Source organism: Lagopus muta, chromosome 5 (assembly GCF_023343835.1).
Source record: "Lagopus muta isolate bLagMut1 chromosome 5, bLagMut1 primary, whole genome shotgun sequence".
Classification (NCBI taxonomy): Eukaryota; Metazoa; Chordata; class Aves; order Galliformes; family Phasianidae; genus Lagopus; species Lagopus muta.
The window spans coordinates 13,947,220-13,956,913 of record NC_064437.1 but is presented as its reverse complement, the minus strand read 5'-3'; the positions used below and the strand labels follow the sequence as shown (position 1 = coordinate 13,956,913).

General features: G+C 38.7%; 1 protein-coding gene across 1 annotated transcript in view; it reads right to left on the bottom strand.

Moving 5' to 3' along the window:
* The window catches only part of CLCA2 (chloride channel accessory 2), a 67,638-nt gene that overhangs the window by 37,704 nt on the left and 20,240 nt on the right, over window positions 1-9,694 (bottom strand). The gene's annotated exons all lie outside the window — the stretch shown is intronic.

Below are 9,694 nucleotides of genomic sequence, written 5' to 3'. Positions count from 1 at the left end.
CTGAATGTGTTGATAGTGTCAGAGTGACACAGCACTGGAACAGGCCTCCCGGAGAAGTGGTGGAGTTGTCGTATTCAGTTGATGTGGGGCTAATATAAAGAAAAAAAAACAGAAAAACACAATTCTGATTAATGAAGTAAATGTTTATATAAATATAGAGAGAAACATACGCTTATAGAACTGTTAATGCTTCGTTTCAGAAGCAGTACCTTTAGGTAAGTATATGTGATTTAGAATTCATATTTTAAAAATATTTATTTTTGACTGGAAACATAACTTGGTGTACGCATGCTATGTTTGCTACGCATAGTATTTTGTTGTTATTTATGTGCAGAATGTTGATGCTCTTTCTTCATTATTTTGCAAATGTTCGTTTATCCTAACAAATACTGCTATCTGATAGTAATTTTCTTGTATTCAAGTCTTTTTATAAAACTACAACTTATATGTGAGATCTGCTGATAGCAAATCTTCCTGTAACATTTTTGTTTTTTGCATTTCACTCTTCAGTCATGCCAGTTTGTCTGGAAGAGGATCACTGCTTTTTTACAATTCTGGAGTGTATTTCATTATACCATGTCATAGCTCTATTGTTGAGCTATTTGGAATAGCCTAAAGAGAGAATAACATATCAGGTCAAAATACTTAGTGCGGTTCTAGTTCACTTAGAAAATTCAATTTATAATAAAAAATAATTAAAAACTGTATGGTATAGCTTGTCAGCACTTTGTATACTGTTCTGTGTTTCCCCACACGAGGATTTCAGGGTTATCAAGAACAAGGTACTTTGAGGTTCATTAAATTCACTTTCTAGCTAGTGAATTTCAATATTCAGTTGGAGCTTGGGAGCTTCAGTTAGAATTAAGTGCAAGCACTATCCTGAAGCTAATAGACCTTTAAGAGCTGAGCTGAACTCACAGCTCCTGCAATTCTTTATTGGTGATAAAATGTAGGGTAGCATATCAGTGCCTCAGTGCTGTTTTCGAGAAAGAAAGTATTTGGGGAAGAAGATTGTTGTTTTACTGTATGGTTTAGATGTATTAATGTATGGGAACGCACAAATTAAAACAGAAGCATAGATCTTTGGGCTTCTTGGGGCCCTATTCTCTTCAATCCTATAAGTCCATTAGCTTATTACTAGAGGATTAAGGTTGATTTAAGAACTTTATCTTTTTCCCAACTACGGCACAAAAACTGCTGTAAGTTCTGTTATAAGGTGGGCACTTTGCAGTAAGACAAGAGAATCTCAGACTTTTCTCTGGATACTTGTATCCTTAAGGAATGTCTGTGTAGAAGATAGCAATTATTGGATATCAGTGGCTCTAAGTGGTGCATTTGATCTGAGTAGTGAATAGTGAATGAATTCTACACTTGGATTTTTGTTAACAAGAAAATTAAGTAGGAACTGTTAACATGCAGCTTCGAACATCATCTACTAGAACTGAGTCCATCATTTTGTTTTGGAGATGAGCAAGAGTAGAATTGTTCTGACAAAATCACTTTGGTGTCTTCTTACAGGAAAAGTGACCTGTGACCCAGCCTCCTTCACTGACAGACTGTTCAGTGGTGTAAGAACTGTGTACAGCCCTCACTGTGCTGGAGCCTTAGAGCTAGCCAGCACAAACAGAGATCAAAGCGGGGCATCCAAGGAGGGGATTGCACGAGAGCACAAAGAAGACACAATGATTTCAGGCAGATTTCTTTTTGTTTTTGTTGAAAATCTTCCTGCAGATTGTTTTAAGGCTGATATAGGCTGTGCACGTTCTATAAGGCCAGAGAGGGGTGAAAGTATGATGTTGATGTCCACTGATGAGGAATTTAAGCAGTCAAAAATGTGACTTCACTGTAATCACACAGGTCACCCTGCTACACGCTTGGCTTCAGTGTATTTTCTTCTGAACTCGCGGCTTCACTTAGTAGTAAGGCTTCCAAACACTTGAAGATAGGGCCTATTTTATATTACCATCCACATCTGTCTACATATTTCACTCAGGATTCTTAATGTAAAGTCATTGACTTGCAATCTTCTGCAACTACAAACAGTCCAAGCAAGTGGTTCCCATGCAGGTAATTCTGTTTGTACTAATAACAATAGTATTTTTTCACTCCAGAAAGCAAATGATGTATAAACAGACCCTTTTTGTTTAGGTGTTTGACAGAATGGATCAAATATGTGATTAGCGTATCATTTTATGACCGATTAATTCATTGAAAAGGGATAGTAAAAAGGATGTTTTAATTGTAAGACTGCCACTTATGGCAGAGTAGACATGGCATTTGTTGTGTATAGAGCCATACCTTCACAATTATTGAAAACATAAATATTTAATATGCCACTATTTCCTTTGAAAATTGAAACTAAGCCATAATGGTTAAGTCTGACATGCTTCTCAACCATTTCACTCTTTAAAAGATCTTTAACATCTAATTTCTAGAGCAGCTGTTATACATACAGAAACCATCTCCGGATCTCCCATCACCATTTTAGGCATGCTGAGCCCTTTTTCATTATCATGGTGACCACGTTCCTATTCTTAGTAAAGCTGCTTTGCAGAGAAGCAGCACACTCTGCTGGGGCAGCAATCCACTTACTAATTTACAACTCCACCCACTAAATGCTACTTTGAATTATAAACTACCAAAGGGAGGCATATTTTTAACAGCCTCAATTTTTACGATCATGACTTATAAAAGTCAATGATGTTTTTGAACTGCACAAATGCTAAGTTGTCATTCCAGGTTATTTGCAGAACCTTGGCTGTTTTTTCACAGTAAGGTTTTCCTCCCTCTCTCCACTTGAGAAAGTCAGTGCACCAGGGTACTGCAAAATGCGTACCAATAACTCATTATTTTTTAGAGAATATAAATCCTAGGATATCTGAAGAAGGACCTCAGCCTAGAAGCTTTCAATTCTTGTGAAAATTCTTTGCCGGAGTACAGGCAAGCTTTCCTGACTCTGTCCTGAGCTTTATTTCCAATTTGTTTCTGAATTTCTAATCACAGAGTAGGATATCTGTTTTCTGATTCATTAGCATGATGAGGCACTGGAACATGCTGCCCAGAGAAGCTGTGGATACCCCCATTCCTGGAGGCATTCAAGGCCAGGTTGGATGGGGCCATGGGAAGCCTGCACGTGGCAACTGGGTTGGAATTAAATGAACTTCAAGATCCCTTTCAACCCAAGCCGTTCTATGATTCTACAAATCGCATAAAACATAGTAATAACATGAAAAGATGTTTACATATTGCAGTTTAGTGTTGGATTTTTTTTTTAATGCTTAAATAGGATTGTGTAGTAGCAGGTAATTCGGGTGCAATTTGCTAGAGAAAATTTCTCCAGCAGCTCCTGGCTTCCATTTTTTTATGAAATCCTGAAGCTTGAGTACAGAAAAGCATTCTTGCTCTGGAAGGCAAGGATGGTGGCTCTATATAAGGTTCAGGAGGATCAGAATTAGCACTCTGTAGGTGGCAGCCTGACCACCAATATGTTGATAAGAACAATCTAAAAAGAGGAAATTGGATTTCTCTGCAATTAAGTGAAAGCTGAATGATCAGGTTTGTCTTGCAAGAATTTTTAATCGTAGTTTTTAAAAAATTGGGTTGTTTTTCAAATTTAAATAATGTTCCTACTTTTGTTGTTGTCCGGTTTTGCTAGGGTTTTGGCTTAGGAGGAACTTCACAAAGGTATTTCTGAATAGACAGAATCTTCTGGTTGCTGTACAAAGAAAAAAATTGAGTTCAAGTTCTAAAAGTGGAGAGTTCACATAATTGTTCTGATGTCTGCTGAGGATGTTCCAAACGTTAATAATTTGACACATTTATACTCCAGCACTGACACATTCTATCAAATTTATGTGACTTGGAAATTGGTATTTAAATTCTTCTTTGCATACTTATATTTCACGAGAGTTTTCCTGACAAAACATTCAGAGATTATATTCTTGCTGATAACTTTCTTTATGCTCATATAATAATGGAGAAGAAATGTGGTTGCCTCCTAATGACGTGCTTCAAGTTATTAGTCTTAAAGAGGGCGAAAGTTTATTTTTATTGTAACTATTACCATTTGGGTTAATATTGCTTTATAATAGTGAACCTTGCAGAACCTTCATCCTGCTAATCACGCATAAGTTCCCAAAGTGTGAAGAGATAGATCTAAGTGCTGTACAAGTGAATGAAGTATTAAAAAGTTGGCACAAAATTGCCACATTTGATTCCAGATTTTAACAATTTAACATCTACTTTTGTCTGGGATCATGTAAATAAGATACTTCCAGCATAATTGTGAAGACTCATACTTGTAGAGTTCTGTGAAAGAGTAGATGGATTAGAGAAATCCTCCCAAGGTGAATGTCCAAGCTTTATTTACATATTTCTTATTTTGTATGAATGTATAAATAGGTGATGGGTGGTTATAATATCTTACTGTATCAAGTTGCCCTTAGAATGAGATTATTTCTTTTATGATAGATGAGGCTTCTGATGGCACATAAAATATTTGATCATACTTCCTGAATTATCTTACTGTAGTATGAATTTGATTATCCATTCAGAAACTTAAGTCCTTGAATCTAAGAATATGGAATTAATTATCCTTGCTTAACATTTATCACACTGGAACAGATAAATCATCCTTTGAACTAGATTGTTTCCATACCAAGACATTATTCAGGATTAACAGAGTTATCAAAATGTTATTAACTAAAAATCCATTGGCCACTAAAAAATGGCTTTCTGAGTCAGTACCTGTCCCACAGATTTCCTTAAAATAAATGAGCTGCTCAGTTCATTCTGCTTCCACAACAGCTTTTGATGGTCTGTCTGTTACATGAAGGCGTTCCTTAGCACTGCAGAGAGCATGGCTCCAGGTGAGGAGTGACAAAGGTGCACATGGAGAGTTGCAGTCCCATATTTGTATGAAAAATGGGCAGATGTGCAACACTTTTCAGGTACACACACAAACATAAAAAATATTTGGGAGCAAAGTGAATGTCTGTGATTGTAACTGTTGTCCTCTAATTTCAAAACAATTTCGAAACACATTCCTTTTGTCTGGTATAGCCTATATTCATAGTTGAAATGGAACAATATTCTGATGCAGAAATATCCTAGAACTGCTTGGTTTTGTTGCTTTTCTGTTACTTCCTTTTTCCTTTAAAAGTCTTCCTGGGGAAAGAAACTCACAAATTTGTGAACGTTACTCGGAAGTTTGGCTTGGTTTCAGCTAGGACAGAGGGATGCTTTTTTGTTTGTTTTCCATCATAGTACCTGGTATGATGGTATATTCTGGTTTTAGGGGAAATACAATGTTGACAACACACCGATGTGTTAGCTGCTGATGAGTAGTGCTGTACAGAGCCAAGACATTTCAACTTTCTGTACTATTCTGTGTACAGTTGTGGGGGGCTGAGGGGCACAAGGTGTTGGGATGGGCACTACCAGAACAACTGACTTCAACTGGCCAAAGGGGTATTCCATTACATTTGACACCCAGAAAAAAAACTTTTAAAAACTGTGGAGCTGCTTGGGGACTGGATGGACATTAGTTGGTGGGTGGTGAGTAATTTCTTTGTGCATCATTTGTTTTGTGAGTTTATATTATCATTACTATTATTATTCTCCTTTCCTTTTTCTGTCTCAGTACATGGTTTTTTTTTTTTATCCCAACCCAGGTTTGTTTCCAATGTTGTTTCTCTCCCCCTCCCACTGGGAGGAGTGGAAGGAGCAAACAACCATGGTGCTGAGCTGCTGCCAGGTTAAACCACAATGAAGTTGGGCACTGCTCATTCTATACGTACTTGGACATTCTATTTTTCTTAGTTGAGAAAGGAAAAAAGGCAAAAAATAAAAACAAGTTTTAATTCAGACAATGTTTCACATTAAATTAAGCAGTTTTTGCTCATTTGCTTAGCACTTATACTTTTTTTTAATATGCCAATTCCATCAGTAGTGGCCATGGCTTTGTTAAAAATCTGTAGTTTTGCCAGTGATATCAACAAAGCCAGGACCATGTCATAACTTTCCCTACTCAGTGTACCTGCAGGAGATGTCCATAGCTAGATTCTGAGGGCTGGATTTTCGATTTATTCAGAACAATAGAGAATTGAGGACTATTTCAACTATTTCAACCCGGTCATAAACAGCCTGTTACTTTTGTAGGCAGTGATTCTGTTCCAGACCCTTAACTTGTCCACTTGAATATATCTCTATTATGTGCTCAAAGAGTCTAGCCTGCATTTCTGTGTGTCAGGCCACTTAAATCTGTCAAGTGTGAGAAATGATTTTACCCAGTATATTTCACCCTTTGAATTTGGCAAATTCAGTGACATGTTACACCACAAATCATGTTTCTCAAATATGTCCCTAATGATGTAAAATTCATAGAATAAGGCACCTGGTAACCATCTGACAGTGTCAAAGTATTTGATTTTAATTTTAGACCTCTTATTCCACTGTGTAAAACTTAGAATTGCCTTCTTATTTACTGTGTGTATGTGCTGGCAAATACAGAATTCATGTTTGATCTGCACACCTGTTTGTGGGTGACTATTGACTGTGACTGTATTTTTGGGATTAGAAACAACAGACTTAGTGTACACATGAGTGTCTCTCAGAAGAACATGTTGCTGACAGCTGCTTTATTCACTGGGAACTAAAACATAAAAAGAAGTTATATTTAGATTCCATTAACTAAATATTCCAGGGTTTTTCTGTTCCTAGTGTAGACTTAACTTCAGCCAAAACAAAAGATAAATTGCTCTTGACTCTTTGGAGCATCTGCTTAAGAAACATGGTGGATAGCCTTTCAGTTGCCTTAATCTCATTAATGAAAACTCTTCTTTTTAGGGAGTACATTGATTATACATCATATAAAATAAAGGATGCAATGACTGAGCTTGGTAAAATTAGATGTAAATTTGATGTACTCACTGTACAGTAACACCTCGTGTAAAACACACAGGGAAGGCCAGTCTCATGGCTAGTGCCCTGGTAAAAATTACTTCTTTATTCTTCCTGAATACTCACTGTATACAGGACTTTGCTTGCTTAACTCCATTGGCTTTGGAAAGATCACTTTCTCCAGTGACACTTACAGTGCTTCAAGAACTAGAAGGCTTATGGAATCACCTATGCAATGTTGTACATTGTTGCAGAATCAGTCTGGAGTTAGATAATTTCCTGTTCTTGTGAACTCCAGGTCAACTCACTACAGTAATGGATCCTTTCAGATGGACAATCTCCTTATCGTCTTTACAGCAGAGCTTGTGAGCTGTTGCAGCTAACTATTTGGGCACTTAGCCTCCTGCACATATATGTGTAGCCAGTGGATTTTTACTTAATCTTAGCATTATTATCTTTAAACAGTATTCACACTGAAATTCTGTCCTGCGTTAAAGACTTGCTGTGTTCAATTCACGTGCCTCCAGACTTAATAGGAGTATTAAGGTTGAAAAATGCCTCTAAGGTCATCCAGTTCAATCCTCCACCTACCACAGCTCTACTGGTCTTGAATTATTCTGTGGAGATTTGAGGTCAATATTTTGGGAGACAGGTGTTGTGTGGGTAAAACAGTAAAATAATGTTTTACTGTTACTGATTTTATTGTCTATAAATAGAGATCTTGCTCGGTGACACTGCCCCAACCTTGGGAAAGTGCAGTAAGCACAGACACTACACTGGCTTTCAACTGAAGCAGAAGAGAGAGAGAACGGCCAGATCCATTCCATTGTGTACATTTTCCATGGTTCAAATAACAGAAATTGTAGGGAAAAACAAATTAAGATTGCCAAATCTATTGTTGGCCTGTGTAAGACTTGGAGCTCTCCTTAAAGTGAACCATTGGTCATGCAAAACTAGAAATTCAGAAGGAAAGTGCAGTAGAAAGGTTAGGAATGAAACTTTAAATCTGCCTCTTTGAGGGCTGTGGGGACCCTGCTATGCTGGGTGTGACTGGCAATGCACAGAAGCAGAATTTCAGGCATCTGTGAAGATGCAGTACCAATAAGCTAGGGGCATGGAGACTGTCAGCATCTGCAGGGCTGGGTGGCAGCTGGGCAGAGGCTGTCAGGTCCAAATCTAGTCCAGGCTCCTGAACTCGGTCTCAGCTGCTGGATCCGGCACCAGAGGGTCTGAGTGGGAGGAGAAGCCTGTGCATGACAGTGTCATTCCAAAAAGTTATGGTAATGTACACAGAGCAGAGTTTGCTCTGTGGTGGGCTATAAAAATAGCGGCTCCTTTGAAAGATGTTTGTATTCATGCATTTTAATACCATATTTTTAACATATTGGCATGTACTATGCAATTTCATATATAGATTTTTTATATTCCAGTATTTTTATTTTAAATACAGTCAAAGTCATCTTGGTAGTATTGCACGGGGAAAGCATTTTTGTCTGTTCTTCCTCTGATAGCTTTTGCTCTGGAGAATGATTTGAGACATCAGTTATGGTACAGAAGTGAAAGGAAGCAAGAGAGTCTTCTCAGCACTGGGTGACTGAGCACTATGCTTTGGCAAAGTGAGCCTGAATCCAGTGTGCTGTCCCATGGATGCATTTCCCTTTGAAAGCTCCAGGAGTGTGCCTCAGAAACATAAGGGTTGAATCAGCTTTCTTTGTCTCTTTTCATTGGGTAACACCAAAAGAAAACATAAACGTGTTCAGTCTGTGTCAAACAGGAACAATTAAATACTCTCAGTTTATTCATCAAAGAGAGAGATTTCAACATGAAGGCCATCTTGGTGTTGCTTTTTCTTCTTTGTAGAGATAAAGTGAAATGGATCCAGAGTCAGCAGGAAGAAAGAGGCTGGAGAGGAGCCTGAAGCACTGGGGCAGTTTTCTGCATCTGAGTTGCACTAAAAGCAAGCAGATACTTGCAATTGTGACTGTTCAGCTTTTGGGAGAAGTTCTCAGTACACATGGCAGGAGTTAATTAGAGGAGAAAGGTGGGTGTTAGAGACCTAAAGCATGAATCAGACCTAGAGAAAGTCCAACCAGCTGAGCAGCATGTTCTGGGCCATGAACGCTGCTCACTCTGGCTCCGTCCTGGAGCTCTGCAGTGTGTGTCCGGCCCTGGCTCCTGTCTGCTTTTCCAGAGGTATTTGGCTGGAAATGGATCCCCCAATGCTTGCACAGTGCTTGCACAATGGGTGCAGGTCCTCAAGCTTAAATGGAACATTGCCTGCTCCTGGCAGCGGGAGGTGAGGATAGGCCAGTGCTGATCCACTCAGGTGGGAGCTTCCCTGTGTTACAGCCTACAAGGATCCTCCTGCAGATTCCCACAGATTGAAAGTCAGTACTAAGACTTCTTAAAACTAGCAAAATGGAAATAGAGTCCCAGAAATATGTTTTCTTCAGAGCTATGTTGTTTCAGGTTACATGTCTAATGTCATGCATTAGGGTGGTCAGGCACTGGAATGGACTGCCCAGGGAGGTGGTGGAGTCACCGACCCTGGGGGTGTTCAAGAAAAGGCTGGATGTTGTGTTGAGGGACATGGTTTAGTGGGAGCTATTGGGAATAGGTGAACGGTTGGACTGGATGATCTCTTAGGTCTTTTCCAACCTTGGTGATTCTATGATTCTATGTCCTGTAACAAGTGCTAGATTTCCAGAGGTGGTAATGCCAAGGTTACAACAAACCTGATACATGAGAGAAATAAGCATAAACTTAACACCCAGGGGTAATTGCCCTTGTATAT